Raw genomic sequence first — 20,851 nt, 5'->3', positions numbered from 1 at the left:
TGTAGGACTTTTGCTTAGTATTAATCATTTAAAGAACAAGCTAGTCACCATGAAACTTTATCAAACAAAAACTGAACATCCTTTGAATCTCACTCCTCAAAAGTGGGTCCTTACCGTACAATATAGAGCACCCACAGGTAGGGATGGGTATCGTTTAGGTTTTATCCGATACCGGTGCCAAACCGGTACTTTTGAAACGGTGCCGGTGCTTAAACGGTGCCCAAACCGGTGCTTAAAGAATGGAAAACACAAAATTGGTCCAAAAACCTCTCATGTTCAGCTGTTTTTTTGTAAAAAGATAACAATGTTAGTCTTTTCTGCAGGTATAGGGCATATATGGTATCACTCTGGGCTGGAAGCAGTGCTTAAACAATGGAAAAAACACAAACTTTGTCCAAAAACCTCTCATGTTTAGCTGTTTTCCACTTTTTCTTCGGTCATTTTAGCCTTTTTGGCCAGGGTGAAGGGAGTATCTGCCATCAAACAAGAAGACAGCCGCATGTAGCTATGATGGTGTTTGCTAGTTCACGTTACATGCATTAATTTAACAACGCGGTTAGCTTACTCAACGTAAATTACACACGAACAACATTAAGCTACTCACGCAGAGAAGAACGGCTGCTGCTGCTGCCATCATCATTTCTGCTACACTGGCAGGGCTAGGTTCATCGGATTTAAAGTGTGACCTCCTTTGACAGTATCAGCTTAAAGCACTTGTTGCAGGCTGCTGAGTTTGCATCTTTTGCTGTGAAGTACAGCCAGACTTTTGACCGCTTTGCCTTGGGCATTTTTAATCTGTAGCTCTGCTCTAAAAGAACCTACGTACCTGGACCCGCCTACTATCCTCGAAACGTAAAATGATTGGCTAGAATCTAAAGTGTATCATTCCATACCAGTTGGTGGCGGTAATGCACCTTTCAGTTGTTTGCCAACCGCCAATAGAAATGTAAGGAAGAAGAAAGTGTATCACAGCTCAGGAAAAAAAAGCACCGAAATAAAGCACCGAAATGCGCGCTGCTTTTCGGTCTGGTTACTACCGTTTATGTCAGAACCGGTGCCATGATGGCACCGGATACCGGTACCCATCCCTACCCACAGGTGACTGTTGTTGCTTTTTGGTGCTATATATTAAAAAAAAATAAGAATTAAACTCAAATTAATGTAATTGAATTATTGATGAGTAATCCTAGTCCCATGAAAATGAAAATAAAACAGTAAATAGTTTCTCATGTACTTCAGTATCCCCGATTGCCAAAACCTGGGAGAACAAGGGCATCAAAGGCTAACTTTCATATTGTTGTTAAATTTGTAGCTAAAACAATTCGTCTCACGTCATTTTCACTTTACTATTACTCCTTTTTTTCTACCTTTTACACTTTCAAATGTGCGCACAACAACACAGCAATTTTCTTTTCTGCCTTTGTGACTTCCTTTGTACCTTTTCTGTCATGTATGTCGATTCTCCTAACACAACATTTCTGTCTCAGTTTTATCTGAATTTATTTTTGGCTTTTGCCTTTTTTAAATAGCAACAATTATAGAGAAGACAGGAAGGTGGAGAGAGAGAGTGGGAGGCTGACATACAGGAAAGAGTTCAGCCTACGGGTCCTGCGCTACGCCAAGTGAGCTATGTGGCACCTGGTTGTCTCAGAATTTGATAGATTTTCTTTGTGTAGAGATTAGATGTTATGAACGAGTTTGTTTTTCCATTTTAGCTGCTTCTGTTTGCCAGACTCACTATGACTTACTTCCTCCCAGAAGTTAAAGAATGGAAACAAATAAATAAATGTGCAGCATAGCCAGCTGACGAGTCACCGGCTACTTCCCGACAAATACAAATTTAAAACAAGTTGTTTACCACCAAAGTACAGATTCTGGCAACCCAGAAAACTTAAAGCATGTCAGGAAAGCTTAATTAAGGTGGCGTGGGAATGTTTTTATTTTGTTGTTTTTCCTATAAGAGGGAATGCCACACCTTCCCACCTGGGAGCTGCCAGTATAACCACAGCTTTGCTCAACTGGGAGCTCTAGGCAGGCTTTTCTTAATAAATCAGTCTGCACCATTTCTTAAGTCTGTACATGTCAACCACAGTTTACGCATTCACTACTTCCAAGAAAAATAAACCTACAACATTGGTTTTACTCTGATGCAATGTAGAGGAAAAGCAGTCATACTTTCATGCATTTGTCAACCTGACAGTTATTACAATGCTGCAGTCACAGAAAAAAAGCAGAGCTCCACATGAATATTACAGGCAAAAAAAGAAAATCAAAAGCCCTGAAAGTGAACTTACACCCATCCACGAATCAACAATTATTAGTGACTTTCTTTCTTTTGCATTCTGTTTATTTTGTAGCCTTTTTTAGCTTGCTCGTGTGAACTCTGCTCCAAAGCCTTAAAATTCCCACAAGACTTGAAGGCAGCATGAGGCAAGCGAGTTCATGCTTTTGAGGAAACAAATAAAAATGTGGTGAAAGGGGCAGTTTTAACATCAGATTCCGTTTAATTGTCACAGACAGTAAACCTCAGTTCTGAACTGCATTATGGGAAATGTAGGACATTTCAGGACAAAATAAAAGGCCAGATATCTCAGACCCTTCTAGATTAAATTATGGCAGTTCCTTTCTTGATCTGTCCCTCATGAGTCAGTCAAGTTTTAGTTCTCAAGTTTCCCTTTCATGAGGTTAATCTGAACAATAATCTTGAGCAACCGTTCAAGACAAATCTTTGGTAGTAAAGCACCTGAAGCAGTACAAGTCAGCAAAAAAGCTGACCTTGTTTGACAGCGACATCTAATGAAATGTCTGCAGTCCTTCCCTCCGTTATTTTCTGTATCCTGAGTGTGCAGCCAGCAGGGGCATTCCTGATGAAGTGCATCGATGAGGTGAACCCAGGTAGAAAGCCATTAACCTTCATTGATCCTCTTAGTCTACTTAGATCAATGGCAGAGGAGGAAATGGAGAAGAGAGAGAAGTACACGAGTCACAGGACCAGCTTTCAAACTCTAGCCTGGTAAGATGACACTGATAAAAAAAAAAACATATAAGCAGCTCAGTATCAAAACAGTCCTTTCATACTGAGCTGTAATATACTTTGGAGATTCACACACACACACACACAGACTGACACACACACTCTTTTAGTTGTGACTGCCCGTTCACCTTTAGCTTTCCCTCTGACGTAACAACTCAGGGAGGGCAAGGGCAGGCCACATTGCACAAATCTGGCTTACCTTATGTACACACCCACTCACACATACACAGACACACAAAGACACACGCTCACAGCTTTCTGCATTGCCATTGCACCATTCAGCATCAAATATGCATCAAATTATATAAGAGAGCCTCTTATGTAACAGACTCTATCCCCTTCTCTACCCCAGCATGCGTGTGTGTCTGTGTGTGTGTGTGTGTTTTCACGCTGAGGTCTATGGCTAATGAAGCCATCTTTGCAGGGGCAAAACACAGAAACGGAGGGCAGAAAGGAGGAGGAGGAGGAGGAGAGCAGAGCTAAATATAACTCTTCTGGCCCTGAGCAGCATCTGAGAAACAGGAAGAAAGGAGCAGAGGGAAGATGTAGAGACAAAAAATGATCGCAGTGGAGATAAGAGGCGAGAAAGGACAAATTCTACATAAAGTTGAAGATTTAAAGATACAGTACAAAATAACTGTTTTCCAACAATCTTTCAATATTTTTTCATATTTTGTCATATATGTGCACCTGACTGCTTTCCAGTAATTCCCCAACCTACTGTTCTAGAGCCAACCTGCTTCTCTAAACAAAACTCTCTCCAAACAAAGTCTATTCTTTCGTTGTGACCACATGTCATCAGAGGGGGTTATTTTGTACGTTTCCACTTTCCCTCAAGTGCAGGTCAGGACAAACCTTGAGACTTACTCAAAGTGGACAAACTACACGTAAACACATGGTTGTTTTTGACTCTCGGGCAAGAACAGGAACCGTGGAGTCATTAGACAACAATAACTTAGGTGTTGATATGCCCAAAGTCAACAGGGCAGGTGGGAAACCTTCTCTAGCATTCTTCAGCTCAGATCATCAAGCAGCCTTCCTTTCATCGCATACTCACACCGCCTAAGAAAAGCATCACCACACACAAACAGACAGAAACACTTACAGCATCGCAGTCTCCCGCCACATACTGTAGCAGCCTCTCTGCCCGCCGCTGGAATCCACAGCTCTGACATTTCTGCCCGCCACAAGCCCAACTGGAAACCTTTAACAGCCTGAGGTCAGCCTGAGAGAGAGATGGAGATAAATTACAGAGTTTGGTTTGGTGAGGAGGCCAGAAACAGTGACTGGGTTCATGAGCAGCAACTTCGTCCCTGTATGTGCCTTTATATGTACATGTTCATGTGTAAATGCATGTCAGGGTGTATGCATGTATTTATGATGTGTTGATTTTATTTAATGTGCATGTTTTTTTCAGTTATTTCTCTAAATCCTCCACAAATAAAGCAGCCAAATAAAGACACACTCATAGGGAACTATGTTAGGTACATAGACTCCCCCATTTGTTAACGTAAATGCCTAACCTGTCAATAAAATGGCAGCAGCTCAATACCTTTGGGCATGTAGACACGGTCAAGTCAAACTACAGAAGTCCAAACCGAGCATCGGAATGAGTAAGAAACTGTGATTTAAGTGACTTTGGAAGTGGAATGGCTGTTGGTGGCAGACCTGCTGGTCTGTATTTCACAAACTGCTGAACTACTCAATTTCCCTGCACAACCTTCTCTAGTGTTCACAGAGAAGGCCCGAAAGAGTGAAAATATTAAGTGAGCTGCTTCGTGCTGACAGGAAGGCAAATCAATTTCTGCCACAATATTCGGATGGTAGGGTCCGAATTTGGTGTAAACAACATGAAAGCATCGATCCATCCTGTATTGTATCAACAAATCAGAGTGGTGGTGGTGGTGGTGGTGTAATGATGTGGAGAATATTTGGTTTGAATATAGTTGGGCGTCCTTTAAATGCCACAGCCCGAGCATTGTTCCCGACCATATCCGTCCATTTATAGCCACATCGTACCCGTCTTCTGATGCCACAAAGCTCAAATCATCTCAAACTGGTTTTTGAACATGAGAATGAGCTCGCTAGACTCAAACAGCCTCCGCAGTAACTAGATCTCAATCCAATAGAGCAACTTTGGGATGAGAACGAACGGGAAATTGGCGTCATGGACACAGACGACAAATCTGTGATGATGTCATTTTGGACCAAATCCTTATTAAGTCACAAAGCATTAAGGTGGATCTGACGGCAAAAGAGGGTTCAACCAGGTGAGTATAGTAGTCCAGTATGTGAATTTACATTATGGCACCTTCCCACATTAATACATGACATCGGTTCCTTGTCTTGTGCTGCTAATTAACATGTTCTAAGTGAGCACCAGCCACACAAAAATGTACTGTGTATTGTGAATGTGGGCCTCCATTTAAATTAGATTCGCTATTCTAGGATTTCAGATTATATTATTAGTCTTAGTTAATTATTCATGGCTTTGTGTGGTTTTTCCTCAACAGACTACCTCACTGTTGTTTGTCCAGCATTCTGTTTAAGGCTCTAGAGTTACAGGATCAGCAGGATGTGCTGGTATCCATGACTTAAATGTTCACTCTTTGGTGAGGTTTATTCACATTTACTGCATTCGTGTGTCGCACTTTCTTGTTCTTACTTACATTTTTAACCAACCTAACCAGGAGAAATATTAAGATATCAAACTGACTTAATGGTCCTAAATGCAGATAAATCACCTCTCCGTCTTCACTGAATTAAAAATTGACACAGCTTAGCTTATACGTCTATATTCACGAATGTGAAGCACATTAAAATATCCCCTAACTCTAATACTTCCCCATAATGTGCTTTACGTTTATGCCAACAATCACACTTTCTGTAGGAACGTCACTATATTTACATTTTTTTTGAAAAACAGGACTTATCTGAACATATTTGCATAGATATTTCTGGCCCTCAGTTGAATGTCTCTGTGTTTAATATCCAGTGGGAATTAGAGAGATGAAGGACAAATTTTACTGATGACACTAAGGTAGTCCAAGGCGAAATCGCACGCGTGCACACACAAGACGCCTGACAGCTGCTTCTGATCATCCTATGTAGTTTAAGTTCAGAGAGAGGTCTAATATCACCCAGCTGTCAGACAAATCCTGTCACTGACACCGTTTGTGCGTCTGAGTGTGGAAAACACATTAGACACAGATACGTTCAAAACTAACAGTGGAGATATCTGAGCGTCTTTTAATTTCGCCTCGTGCCTCGTCACTTAAAAGCCTGAAACTGAAAAGACAGCCTGGAGATAGACCTTACCACTGACAGCCGAAAAGAAAAAGGAGGATCTGTTTTGGATTTTTGGGTTTCTGTTGGTGCATTAGGATGAAAGAGGAGCCGAGGGGAAAGAGGAAAAGAAAGGACAAGGGAGGAAAAGTTAGTCAGAGAATGAGGGAAAACGAGAGGAGAAGCGAGGGAAAAGAGAGCAGATTAAAGGGAAAGGAGCTGGAAGGAAGAAGTTGAAAAGAGAGAAGCAAGGGGGAAAACAGGAGATGGGGGGAGGAGAAATAAATAGAGGAGGAGAAAAGGAGGAAGAAAAGAGAGAGGAGCACATCACAGGGGAGACAAACAGGAGACCAACGAGTTGAGACAGGACAAGAACAGAGAGGAGATGAGAAGAGAGTGGGGAGGAGAGGAGAGGGAGGAGAGGAAAGGGTGATGAAAGGGAGGAGAGGACTGCATCCAGAGACAGATAGACAGAGCTTTGAAGAGGCGGAGGAGGAGGCGGCAGAGGAGGAGGGGGGATAGACTGGGATCAGAGTGAGTGATGGATGAAACAGAAGGCAAAAGGACTGAGTGGTTGAAAGAAGGGAGACGCCTGGATGGAGGGATGGACGGGTTGTGGAAAAACAGTGAGCGAACCACTCAGAGTGATGAAAGGAGAAAAGGAGCTGGACAACAAGAGGGGAGAAGCTGAAATGTGAAGGGAGAGAGAAAAGAAGAGGTTCTGTTTTTTTCGAGAAATCTGACGCATTTTAGTTACATTTTCTGTAAAAATGTGCACAAAACTTTAGTTGGAAAAGGGAAATTTGCAGTACCGGGGGTTAGTTTATAAAGGCAGGCGGACAAAAACACAGTCTGGGAGTTTGTGGTAAAGTGGAGGGCTCTGTACTGCATTGGCGGTAATAGGATGTGACAATTTTGCATAAACATATGCAAAATATTCCGACTTCTTTTAGAACTTAAACCTTAGTGAGGAAAAGTTAGACACAGACCATGTGGATTTATCGTTAAACAGTAATGAGTAGCGTGCACACAAGAGGGAACATTTAAATTTAGCTGTCGTGCCATGTCCATCTATCCATCCATTCCCATAACTGCTTATCTAACTTAAGGCGACAGACAGGGTGGATTTCTCCCAGCTGGACAGGTTACGAGAGCAACACTGGGCTCAGACAATGCCCGGTTACAACACAGCGTCTGCTTTGACATGATAAAAAAAATGTCGCACTTTGCTCTGAAATGAAACACAGCTGTTGTCAGAAATGCGTCTGAGAAACATGCATGTGAGAAAGAGTTAATCAGTTATTCCTGAACATCATGGCAACAAACTCCACCTGTTTACTGACAACATTTTACTCTAATGCTGATGCTGTGGTGTGTTCAGAGAGAGTGAGGGTGGAGAGTGCTGGGAGAGCAGCTGACATGGGGGTGAGTGACACATAAGAGCAAATATTGATAGTTAAAGGGGAAAAACAGCGATATATTACAAAACACTATTAGAGATTATTGTCTTACACAATATTTTGGAATTGGATTTCATATTTTGACTTATTACTGCACTCAGACCCACCGCAGTCTGATTAGTAAGATGTGTGTAAGTCACTAAATTCCATCTTGTATTATCTCAATAATCTACTGATTGTCTAAAACATAGCAACACACAGGAAGTGAAGAGAAAATCTCCACATGGCAGTGTTAACTGTGACATTGTGTTATAAATACTAATACTATTGTCAAAATGTATATATCTATTAAGACATGATCTAGAATCTATTAACATGTGTGGCTATTCTTCATGCACTGTATGCATGTGAATATAATCTGAATAAAGACCAATTCACACTTTTGCTTCCACAGTATTGTTTTAAACTCAACAGTAACTCATGAATTACTAATCAGTCAAGACCTCACATTATGTCAAACACTGATTGCTGGAATATTTCATCTTTAGTGGGGATAGTGTTAAAGGCCAATACGGATTATCATTTTACACATGTAAAGACATATAGATATCCACATATATCTTTCATTTGTACGTGGAGATGATAAATAAATCCACCAGGATTAAGCTGTTTTCTTAACTCAGCAATTTCTGTCATATTTCAGGCCTGTTTATAGAATAAAATGATTAGCTTTGGGTCTGATTTTAATGAGGATGGCCTCTCCCTATGCAGCTACTCTCAAAAAAGCCAGAAATGGTTTTGAAGGTTGTCAAACTACATCTTTATTGATATATACCTAGTTCGTCATTAAGGGTAGAGGGGAGGTCGTCAGATGTTGTTTTCATGGGGGAAGATAAAAAAGGTAGTCAGAAATGCACAAAAGAAATGAACAGTATTAAACAGGCCAATCTCAATAGTAGGTTCAATGTGTTACATTTCTAGGGAAGCAGACGCCAGGTTTCAGTGTATGATTTCAGATAGGTTTGTGGTTATGACTTAGCTACGGCGTAACTTTCCTGCTGAATCATAAATCCCCTGTAAGCAGGCCATGTGTGGTAGCTCTGCTACTATTAGTGTGAATGTGCATGCAAATGCATTTTTGTTAACATTATATCTAGCCTGTTTAGTCTTTGCAAATAAATAGCCATGCTACATTTAAACTTGGTACCAGGAATATTGATAATATTCTATGGCACTGCAGGAAACCACAGTAACTGTTGCTATAAACTGCTGCTCAGCTTTAGTCTTGTATGAGTGACTTGTGTTGTTGTTGTTGGATAGTCTTTATATAACATCCAGAGAAAGTTTGAGTTTTTAAAATGCCTGGAGACTAATGTTCTTTATTTTAGTTTCACAATGATGGAAGTTTATCCCATGAAGGTTTGAAAGGGTGTTAAGAGATAAAAAAAAAATAAAAAAAAAGAGGGTAGTTTTTTTGTGAACCTGAAGAGGAACATTTAATCTGTTTATTGGAATTAAATTGTGAAGAAAGAACTTATTTGAGCCTCTTCTTGGTTTGTTTTTTCTCTTTGTTATTGCTTCAAGTGGTGACTTGCTCATAGACATTTTAAGATGTGAAAAAGGGACACTTGTTTTACCAAGACTTAACCAGTAATTGTACATAGAAACATACATATCTCCATAGTTAAACACTTATGTCTGCTTTGAAGACATCAAAAACATTCAGCTGGAGCATATTTTCAGGTCGTGCCAGATTTACTTAGTCTTTGAAGCACTAATTCTTAGCCTGCCAGAAAGCTAACCATCGTTAGCATGTGCTAATCCCCCATCGCTTGACATGCGAGAGGTGCGAGAGGTGCTAGCCAGCTGTGCTAGCTTTTAAGCTTTAATACTCTGAGAGTGAGTGAGTGAGCTAGCGTTGAGCTAATCGGTCTTAATGCCATGCATATGGAGATGGCTAGCTACTATAGCAGCAGCTAATCCTAGCGGATACAGGAACAACCTCAATCCCTTCACTTTTAAAGAATATGTCAATTTTAGCAACTGCGGCATAAGATTAAGATTAAAGCAGGGGAATAAAAATAGTGCAAAGGAAAGAAAAGAGATAGTAGGAGAGAAGATTGGGCATGTTATTTTGAAAGCATGCACTTGCTCATGTTCATTTCTAAGGTTTATTTATAATAATTATGTCTGAACAAAAGTGCAGAGATAAATATTATTTTATACAAAGGAAGCTTAAAGACAAAAGATGGAGATGCAAAAAGAAATAAGGACTCAAAAGGAAATCAAATGAGGAAGTGAGAGGGACGACCTATTCTGAGCTAATCTTTCTGGGTTAAAGAGCAGCTAAATTACCAGTTTGAGACAAACACCAGAGGGTCTTTAGTGTGTCGAGTTACAGTGTGAGGACAGGAAATGATGTCATGCTGGTGTGGGCACAGAAGTATCTCAGTAGCTCTTATCTTTAAGTGCATGTGTGCGCCTCTACAAGTGCTTCACACTGAAGCACCTGCTGCTCGCTTTCTCTCCCTCAGTCTCTGAAATCACAGCCTTCAGACGGACCCCTCCTCCTCCTCCTCTTCCATTTCCTCCCGCTCCTCCTCCTTCCGTCCGTCACATGTTATAAGCCGGAGAGGCAGTGCACTGACATGGGCCACAATCTCTCTATTGCTCTCTGTGTTTCAGGCAGGAAGCCACCAAGTGGCACAGCAGAGGCGAGCCACCTGTTCCTCCCTGGCAGAGGAGATCATGGAGGGATGAAAAGATGAAGGGAGGGAGTTGAGAAGCAAAAAGGAAGGAATGGAGGATGGAGGAAAGGGGTGCAAGAGCAGAGGAATATGGAAGGGAGGAGTAACAAATGAGGGAATTACAGATCATTATAAACAATTTAGAACAAAGGAGCAAAAAAGGAAAAAAAGAAACCAGGCACAGAGGTAAAGAAAGGCAAAGGTAGAGAAAATGCTAAGAAGATAGAAGGGCAGCATAGTGAGGAACTGAAGGAGAAGGGGCGAAAGGGGAAACTGAGGACAGAGCAAGGGAAAGATGGAGCCATCAGGATAAGAGAAACTGGATGGATAGTAGGAGAAAAAAGAAACTGGCTGAAGGTAAGAAAGTAGAGAGATTGATGGTAAGGCAAAGGGATGAAAGGAGTTAAAAGGGAAAAGGGAAAATGAAAGATTACTAAAAATCAACTGGAAGCAGAGACGGAGCGAAAGGATGTTGGAAGTGACAGGAGGCGACTCGAGGTGGAGAAAGCAGGGGACGCCTAATTACAATCCCTCCTCCCTCTCTCTTGACCTTGTCCTCTCTCCATTCATCACTCCAGCTCTTCCTCCCACAAACATCCTGTTATTTTTTCTGAACACCTCTTGAGCGGAGCAGTCGCCACGTCAATCTGCAGGCCACGAGTGATGCGTCGACTCGATGGCAAAAGAAAAGGAATCGTCCCTGACAGGGTTTAAACTGCACTCTGAAGGTCACCTTTGTGAATGAACAAATGACTTGTGTTGTGTTTACAGGAAGTTTAAAGATGCTTTCAGATTATAAACATGGCCAGGAACTGTACATATGTATTAGCACATATTCATAACACGATTTGATTGGTTAGCGGCAGCACGGGTGCGATAAAGCAGAACTTTTTTCAATTCTTTAACGCGTACAAAGTGGAGCAGCAGGCATCATCCCATTCAAAGGATGAGTGGCAAGAAGGCGAAAGCCTGAAACCAGCATCTCTGAATAAATGTGAAGAAAAATGCAAAACCTGTGCAGTGCTGGCAACTGCCTGTCCAAACTGGCAACGCAGGTGAAGTGAAGACTGAAAGAAGGTGAAATAGTGTAAAACCACATGGGTAGATTAATATATGCAGATATGCATGAACTAAATTTGATGGGTATAGTTTCTCTTTCTCTGACTCACACACTCACACACTCACACACGCGCACACACACACACACACACACACACACACATATAGAGCATGTACAGGAAATGTGCAGGCTGCAAGCGCAACAAAGCTGTCATTTGCATGAGGAACGATGCGGAAGCGAAACTGAGGCTCTTTATTGTACCGCACTTTACTCAGACACACCACTATTACTCTCCCTGTCTTTATTTTTCTCTCTCTCCCTCTCTCTCTCTCTCTCTCTCACACACACACACACACACACACACACACACACACACTGCTTTCCATGCCATTTGAATGCACAAACAAAGAAGCCAGTGGACTTCTGGTTACATGGAGGAAATGGGAACCAAACTAACTGCTGTTGTCTCGGCAATATTCATATCCCACTAATGCTATTCAAATTCATCACTCTGTTATCTCACTCATGCCCTGCACATACACACACATACACACACGCACATGGATGAATGCACACACACACACACGCACATCAGGAGGGCAACCACTCACTCTGACACATTACACACGATCGTCAGTCTGCCCTCGACAAGTGTGTGTGTGTGTGTGTGTATCAGCCTCACTCTCCAATGTGATGCTGTCAAGGGCACAGCTTGCATCCGCTGTACCAAGCTGTGGTCACCATGGTTACAGAACATACACTTCTTCCTCTTCACCTCCTTCTCCGCCTTTTTTTTTTACAGTCTTTATGAGAGCACATTATTTTGTCGGAGTGGACGGGTGTGTTTCTCTCACTTCCTTGTCTGCTTTAACCAATGACTCAACAGATGTGAAGCTTTCACTGGTTTGCTGTTCATTACTGGTTTATCTGCTTACTTCACAATTTACCATTTAGCACGGTGTCCATTTGGTTCTCTTTTTTTTTTTAATTAAATTTTTCCTTTTATTATTTCACCTCACTTTTGTGGACTTTTTCTAACTTGTTTATGTGGTCTTGTCAGACTAGGTAACAAAGTGTGGCTAATATTAGCAGCACTGGTATCGGCAACCTTCATTTTTCGCATTTTACCGTCCTCACATCTGTGCAGAAGTTCACTGATTCATTGTACAACATAAAATCTTAACTTTCTGAATGGCTTGTCTGCCACTTTCCACCACAGAGAAATTCTGCAGGTTGCAGCCTTCTGTCAGGCCTGGAGTCCAGGCTAGTGGTAAGTAGTATCATGAAATGTCAGGAACAAAAGTTTATTTGTGTTGTAGATTAATAAAGCTAGCAGGGAATCAACAGCGGTTTAATTGGAAAACTGCTGCTCCAGTTTTGACTACATTACCATCAACTTGTGCCAAGCAAACAATGACCCACTTTTAGTAATACGTGCACAGAAATGTTCTCAACCTGCGCAAAAAATGAATGAGCACATAAAATCACCACCAGATTTATGACGTATACATACCAGCCGGTTTTGCTCTTGCCACTGTGTTTATGTTGATATATCGGAGTCATCTTAAATCAACGGGCTTGTGCTCACTGTCTGCAATCTGCAGGATAAACTCCAGCTGAAGAAAATTAAATAATAATGTCTGAGGTGCAAGGGGGAAAGGGGGCAGCTTTCCAAAGTGTTTCCATGGAAGTGATGACCTTTAAAAAACTAAAAACTGATGCTCAGGCTAAAAGGTGGGAGTATTGTCTACCCTGAGACTTAAACACCGGTTTGTGAATATGCACATGTGAGTATGTTAGTAAATGAGGCCGACTCACCTCATACCATGTAGGGTCCTCTGTTACTCTCTAAATTAATTTTATTTCCTCATTCATTTGTTTTTCTTGTTTTTATCACCAAAATGTGTATTTGCAGATGCTGGACATTAAAATAGGAAGAAAAAACAAAGAAGGTAGAGACAACATAGATCCTACAGCCTAACATACAAAAAAGGCCATGTGTAAAAGCCATATAGCTACAAAATCGACACAATTTTAGGTTTGTGTAAATATTCACAGAAATGAAAAGCTAGCTTTATGCCAAATGAAGCTACTGCACAATGTGGAAGAAGTCTAAAAAGAGAGAAAACTGCCCTCCAGTTCTCACAGTACCATCCCCTTTTTCCACCTCTTTATATCGACTAAGTCACCAGTGACTCATAGAGGTGGGGAGAATTTTAGGGTTAAGCTACTGTCTCTTTTTTATGGAATTTTTACCTGTTTGGAAAACCTCCACATAAAAGCTTTTAAAACAAAATCTGCCAAGCTAACATCATTCTACATTTTTCTTCTTCAACAAAACCCAACCCCTGACCTTAACCCTAAGAGAACCTTAGCTCAGGTGGCCTGGTTGATATTAAGAGGTTAAGTTGTTAGTTGCATCAACATCACACCTCCAAAATCTAAGAAATACTTTATAATTTGTGCTTTGTGCCACTTGCATTCAGTTTCCTTCACAGAAATTCATACACACAAGAAAACGGACATGCACGAAGACGCTGTCAGAACAGCTTGTAACTGTCTAGTGCAGCCGTTGACATTTGTCACCTTCGATATCCTCAAAAACCACCTGACACGCACAGGCACACGCAGACATCATATGCATTTTTGAGTGCACCCTGTGCAAGCACTGACGCACATCCTGTGCATGTCTTCTGCTCTGTGTTCGTGTGCATGAGTGCGTAACCTTGTGTGTGCAGAAATGACACACTGTGAAGTTTAAAGGCCCACACGTTTATGCTTTGAGGTGCAGATAGTAATCTCTGCTTTACATGATCTATTTCTGTGCACGGTCCGCCTCAACCACACGCACACACACACAGAAACAAAGACTCGTGGGTGACAACACATACAGTTATAGAAGAAAGCATGATGTGAGAGCCAGCGGGAGATAGAAGAAGAGAAAGACGGAGGATTTTTGGATTACATAGTTCATCTCATCCTTGATACCAAGCCGCCTGTTTCACAGGAAGAGGAAGTGACACCGCTGACTCTCTCTCTCTCACACACAAACACACACACACACACACACACACACACAGTTTCTTCTGCTATCCATCATATTTGCAACCAACACACATTTGAAAAGCAAAGAACACAAAAGCCCAGTCCCTAATCTTCAGCCTCCAGTACACACTTCTTCCATCCATCATTTTTAGTGTAATCTTCACCGCAGCAGTCACTTCACGAGTCCTCCTTCATGAATTATCCTCCATCTGTTTATAGTCACTGCTGCATCAGTATTTTTCTTCCAGCACAAGCACTATTCTTGCACAGCTCTTTTCCTCTACTATTCCGCTGCTTTGAACTCAAATGCAAAACATTTGTCCTTGGTGATCATTGTCAGGGGATGCTGGTGCTTACGACAGTTTTCTGCGTCTTGACCTTTGACCTTCCCATTATTACTGGAAAATGGGCTTATATCAACTACATTAAAACATTAATGGCCCACAAAAAAAATCATTTTCTACCTGACTTGCATATTAATTTTAATACAAAGCAGCTGTACAAGGTCGGGAATAAGATCTGCATTCAGTCTTTTGATGCTACAAAGCACATCATCTTGTTTTTTTCACACAGTAGTAGTGCGTTTAGGGAATGAATGCATTGTTCATCTGTGTTTTTCTAGTTTCTTGCACTATATGAGGCCGTGGAGGATGTTTTTTAGAGGGTAAGCCAAGAATATCGCATAAAAAATTATGTCAAGATTTCTATTTGATTAAGAGAAAATCATAAGATTATGCACTCGCTTTAAGATTTTTAAAAACTCAGCATCATGTTTCTTTGTGATCGTGGCATCAACTAGCAGAAAACTAATGTGTCATGTTCAGCATTGGGAAGTTATGTGTAGTACTTGTACTTTCCCTTCTTTAAAAAACCCCAACATGCTAAGTTTATGCTTCATACGTCAGCGTCTTACAAGACAGATTAAGAATCTCTTTTGTTAGCATGTTCTGGTTTGACTTCCTGATAAAATAAAAGATCACTGGTAAGGACCACAACCTCAAATGGGTTATACAATGCTTACTGATAGGGAATGGTAGATGGATTTTAGGCCTTCGTTAAAGCCTTACACAGAGGTTTGGGGAAGGCGTCGCAGAGGATCAGTGGTGCTTCCCAAGCCTGGCAGATCCCTGTGGTACCAATGACGACAATAAGCAGGCACACGGAACGGGAAGGCATTTATAGACATGCGACTGGAAGAGGGGTTTACGAGATCTTGCTCCTGAATTTTGGATAAATTATCCCCAATTGAAAAGAAATGAGTAACATGAACGAACGATCTGACAGTTTCCAATAACACTGAATTACCGGAAACATTAGCATGACAGTTGTTGTCCCACTGCTTCACCTAAACAGCCAGTCATCTGCTTTAACTGCTTCAAGAAATATATTGCCAGGGGAGCATAATTACTCGTTATCATAGTAAACTTATAGAGCACCTCATTTTCCTCTTATTTGGTGTTCACAACACCATCTATTCAGCACAATGGTGGGATGAACCAGAAACATTGACCATGTCAATAAAACCTGAAAATTTACCGACTGTGCTCTTAATCTAGCTGGACCTTTAACTCGTTTCCAGGATGGTTGCTTAGTGGGCAAAACTGCTATTATTATTATTATTATTATTATTATCTTAACATCACGTGTGCTGACTTATTTTTCTTCTTTACTTTGAATTTAGGAGACTCAAAGTGATAATTACTGTCAGCTGAAAACTACTGAAAAATTGTGTAATATTGAGAATTGTTTGGCTTTGCAAATATGACATTTTCAATATTAAACAAGAAGGATAAAATTAATGCCAAAGTTTTTTTTTCTTGCATTCAAAATTTGTGATTATATTTATTGAGTAGTAATAATTTGTTAATTCTGTACAACAATTAATTCTCAAGATCCTTGCAAAACGTTACGGTATTAAACTGTATAAGAAGCCATGCAAAAGACATACGTTACTTTCTTGTGTTTAGTCTTAGAAAAAGTATATTTGTCCTCAACAACTGGCATGAACAATTTTCTGGTATATATATACCAGTATATATATATACTGCCAAGTATATATATATACTTGGCAATATATATATTGCCAAGTATATATATATATATATATATATATATATATATATATATATATATATATATATATATACTTAAAAAAATATACTTAAAAAAGTATGTTTCTTTTTTTTTTTACATAAGCGTCATTTGTTTTTTTGTTTTTGTTTTGTATATCAACAGAAAAAGCCACACCTTCTGTCAGTTGATGTCTGTTAATGACAGTTCCAGTAAAATGCGATGAGGTGATGTCATCATGAACTCAGAAGCTCAAACACAGACATGAAGATAAGCTGTAACTTGACTTGTTTGGTAAAGGTATAAAACCTCAGGGCAGTAATTCCAGTTTGAGATGACAAAATCTGAGAATCAGTGACATGCATATGATGTCTGGCAATTCTGCACTTCTTGCTATGATACAAACCATAACCCACATATACACATAAACAAATATGTTTGCTTTTATTACCCCAAATGTTATTTTATTTCATTTTTCAGACAGATTGGCCATCATTGTGAAAGCAGAGTTAGAAGAGATGGGTATACATTTCAGTTGGATTTCCGTTGGATTTGGATCCTAACACAGCGTCTGCTTCTGCCTTTACGCTCCATAATCAGCTCAGCTCGCAAAACTTTGGTCTTGGCAAACAAAAGCTCGACCTGATTATTGTGCGTGCGAGGAGGAAAATTAGATCATTTACCAAACAGTACAAAGCATGTTAATGAAAGAGAGTCACAGAAATGTGATTGCAGGCAGCGGGAACGTTAAAGTGAGCTCTATCATTTGCACTCCCAGCTGAGGTCGCACCTCCAATAACGAAGCTGGCCAGTTTCCCCGGCAACCAGCCGGGAGGAAACAGTTGAGAGTAATTCTGGTTAAATGAAAACAGCTCAAATGGCTCCTTGTCTTACCGTCTGTTTTTTCTTTATGAGCCTCCCTCTCTCTCTCATCACAGAAGAATCAGCCATTTTAAAAGACGGTTATTATTGCAGAGAAGCACGACTTCTTAAATGAAAACTCTACTCTTGCACAGATAGTTGAAATATTTTCTATTTCTTTTACTATTTTCAACATTCTTTCTACACAAACTGCATTTTTAAACAGTTTTTTTGACTTTTTTTTTTTTAATTAAAGTGACCTACTGTACTTTTCCTTATTATCTGCCATATAAAGTCTGTTAAAGTTGTGGATGCTCATATTAAACATGGCCAAAGTTTCAAATAATGAGGTCAGTGTAAGTTCAAATAATCAATGTGGCAGAAGTTTTGGCTTCAGACTGGTCGAAATGCTCCTTTTATACTGAGTGATTTAATGACAAAGAGAGGATGTCCTTATATGGACATCTCTGACTATCTTCTTATTGGGGAGTTTTTCTTTTCCACTGTTGCCAAGTCTTTGCTCATAAGAGGTTGTGTAATTGTTGGGTTTTCTCTGTATTATTATAGGGTTCTTACCGTAGAATATAAAGCATGTTGTGGTGACTGCTACTACTTTTGATATTGCGATAGGCAACCAGTCACTAGAAGCTGGCTTAAAGGGCAAAATGTTATCTGAGCTATAAATTTATTTATATTACTGAGTTTTAAATATCTTCATAGATAATCACTGACTTGTCAAATTTGACCTCTATTCATTGCACCCGAAATGTTTTACCTAAACTAGCTCATAAATTACTCTATTTTGTGTAATAACTGGATGTCATATATTATTTTACACTATCTGGTCATTAAGTGATGACGTGACGAATCCTACTTCCGGGCCTAAAGTAGTCTGCGTTTAATATGTCTTTTGTGTTGTTAACATGTTTAATGTTATGTATTTTCTTCTATTTAATCTCAAAAAGCTCCCAAAACAGTCAGTGATCACTGTTGACCTCCCTCGGCTTTTATTACCGCTAATCATTTATTTAAGCTCAGTTTTTAAAACCTTATGATGTAACTACAGCCCAGCCCATGCAGCAGTATATGAATGACTAACCTCGTATTGTGGATGGATAATCTCAGTTGTTCTCCTGGCTGAAGTTTGGTCCTTTTACAGCATCCTGCCATGCGATTACATTTGTTCCTGACCACCGAGAACACTCACGTTAACTTTTATCGAGTGGAAAAAAGTTAGCTTGTTTATATAATGCTAACATAGCTGTGTCGCTAGCACGTAGCACATCATTTTATACCAGCTAGCCAAACTCCAGTAACCCTACAAACATCACTGCTGTTTAGTTTTCTGTCTTCATTTATGTTGGAAGTGATAACAGAGCTGTGCGTTTTAATTTGTTTCCAAAACCCCGCAGTCAGGACATGCTATATTGTATTTAGATAGAAGCTAGCGAGCTAACTTCCTGCTAACTTCTAACTCCGTTAAATGTCATAAATTCCATTTTCATGGATGCCTGGACGTTAAACTCAATTGTTACACCTAGTAAAGCAGAATGCTGATCATTTTATTAAAGATGAAAGACTTTAAACAGTTTTTCAACTCTCAGTAATGCCATAGTGATGTTTGATATATGGACCTGCAGCGGAGTTTAGGCCCAGACACAACTAGTGACGTCAGACTTAACGACCGGATAGTCGCGACATACAAGTACACAGTGGTGATTAGGTTTGTGGATCCTACCTGGTGCAACCGTTTGCTTTCTGGTCCAGTTTATCAAGTCCACAAATTGCCCCTAGAGGAGAAAGACAGATGACAGAATTAGAGCATGATGGCACTCTTATGCAAAACTGCCAATTTTAAACACACACTGTGTGCTACATGCATACAAATGGCTGCCTCCTGCACTGGAGTCATGCTGATTTCTGACATATTGCCAAATGCCCATGCAGTCTGTATTGCAGTATTGTTGTGAAAAAAGCCCCCCACTGGACCGACGATATGAACATGGCTGGGGGATGTTTAACCCACCCACTGCCCAAAGCCACATTATCGCCAAGATGTGACCCGCAGTATTTGCATAGTTTTGGTTTAGTGCTGCTTGTCCTGCAGTTCAAAACAGGAGCATCTTCAAAAAGCATGCAAATTTCCTTTTTGGCAGAGAGTTAGACATGACAATCAATATTTTTGTTCATCTTTGTCGATTAGGCTACACCCAGCAAAACCAGACATGTTATAAAAATCATATATAATCAAAAATTATCTAAATCTATGGGGGGGGGGGGGCTTAGAAATACTAAAAACGGCATTTGTATCACACTTGTCCTAAAAGGCCGGTCATCTGCGTTTGAGCAGTTAAAGCAATATTACTCTCTCTTTTTTCATTAGATTTGGCAATTTTATATATGCAGCTTTTCCTTTCCGAACGGCTTCTTGGTCCACAAAAAACTGCCCTGGGGTTTTTTCAAAGATGGCAGCCAAGCTCACTAATCTACAGCTCACCAATTAAAGCAGTTACACTGAGTCTATTTCATGCCTTTTAAACTGATGTGTAAAAATGATAAATTGCTATCATTGGTAACCTTCAGTTGGTCGCCTAACAAACATCCAATGAAAATTATTTCCCTACAGCAAATAAGATTTTTAGTTTAGATGGATTATGTCACGGACCCGGTTCCGGGGACTCGGGGTCCGTGAACAGTGTGGATTATTATTATTATTATTATTATTATTATTATTATTGGGTGTATGTTTGCTGCACTGTGCTCTTGTGTTCCATGCTGGTGTGTGTACGTGTGGCTGGAGGATGAAGGACAGCCACCTGCAGGCCTGATGGGTGTGGTCCTGCCAGCTGCTGGTCACCCTAGGTTCCCACACACCTGCTTCTGATCAGGCTCGTCGGGGGAGCTACTTAACAGAGCGATGGAGCTTCCTCCGGCGCAGGATCGTTGAGTTAGACTCCATGTCAGTGTCGCAAGTACTGTTAAGTGTATGCCTGCTGGAGTGGTGCCATAACGGCTGCGTCTGTTGGTTTTTCCTCAGGAGAGCGGAACACGGGACAGCAAGACGCACGGGGTGTGCGTGGGCACAGGAGCAGAGAGCACGGAATACCAGCACTTGGGAGAAGGCACGACACAGGAGTTGAGGGAGCACTCTGGAGACTTATTGTGTGGTGTACATTTACCCCCACTGTAAATAAATGCACTGTTCATTGCACTAAGTCCAGCGTTTGGGTCCTTTCTCCAACATTCCCCACGGCTTGCCCTGGCAAACCGTGACAGAACGATCCTGCCCGATGGACCCAGCGGACTTTTCGGAGAGGTTCAGGAGGGAGGTAATGGACAGGGTTTATAG

At 40.7% G+C, this 20,851-nt stretch overlaps 1 protein-coding gene and 1 long non-coding RNA gene across 4 annotated transcripts in view; one reads left to right on the top strand and one right to left on the bottom strand.

Moving 5' to 3' along the window:
• hivep2a (HIVEP zinc finger 2a) overlaps positions 1–20,851 on the bottom strand; it is a 140,921-nt gene that overhangs the window by 107,021 nt on the left and 13,049 nt on the right. Inside the window, exons 2-3 of one of the 3 annotated variants that reach the window (XM_085134230.1) lie at positions 19,241–19,292; positions 2,776–4,259 (exon numbers count right to left, since the gene is read on the bottom strand). The gene's annotated coding sequence lies outside the window, so the exon portion shown is untranslated. The remainder of the gene's footprint in view (positions 1–2,775; positions 4,260–19,240; positions 19,293–20,851) is intronic. The other 2 variants (XM_085134229.1, XM_085134232.1) reach the window with 2 other exon arrangements.
• Positions 30–1,680, top strand: LOC146502100 (uncharacterized). The gene is made up of 2 exons (XR_014869622.1): positions 30–137; positions 1,099–1,680. It is a non-coding gene; the product is annotated as an uncharacterized LOC146502100 (long non-coding RNA).

This window comes from Neolamprologus multifasciatus, chromosome 15 (genome assembly GCF_963576455.1).
Source record: "Neolamprologus multifasciatus chromosome 15, fNeoMul1.2, whole genome shotgun sequence".
NCBI classification, from domain to species: Eukaryota; Metazoa; Chordata; class Actinopteri; order Cichliformes; family Cichlidae; genus Neolamprologus; species Neolamprologus multifasciatus.
This window is presented reverse-complemented; position numbering and strand designations above follow the sequence as displayed.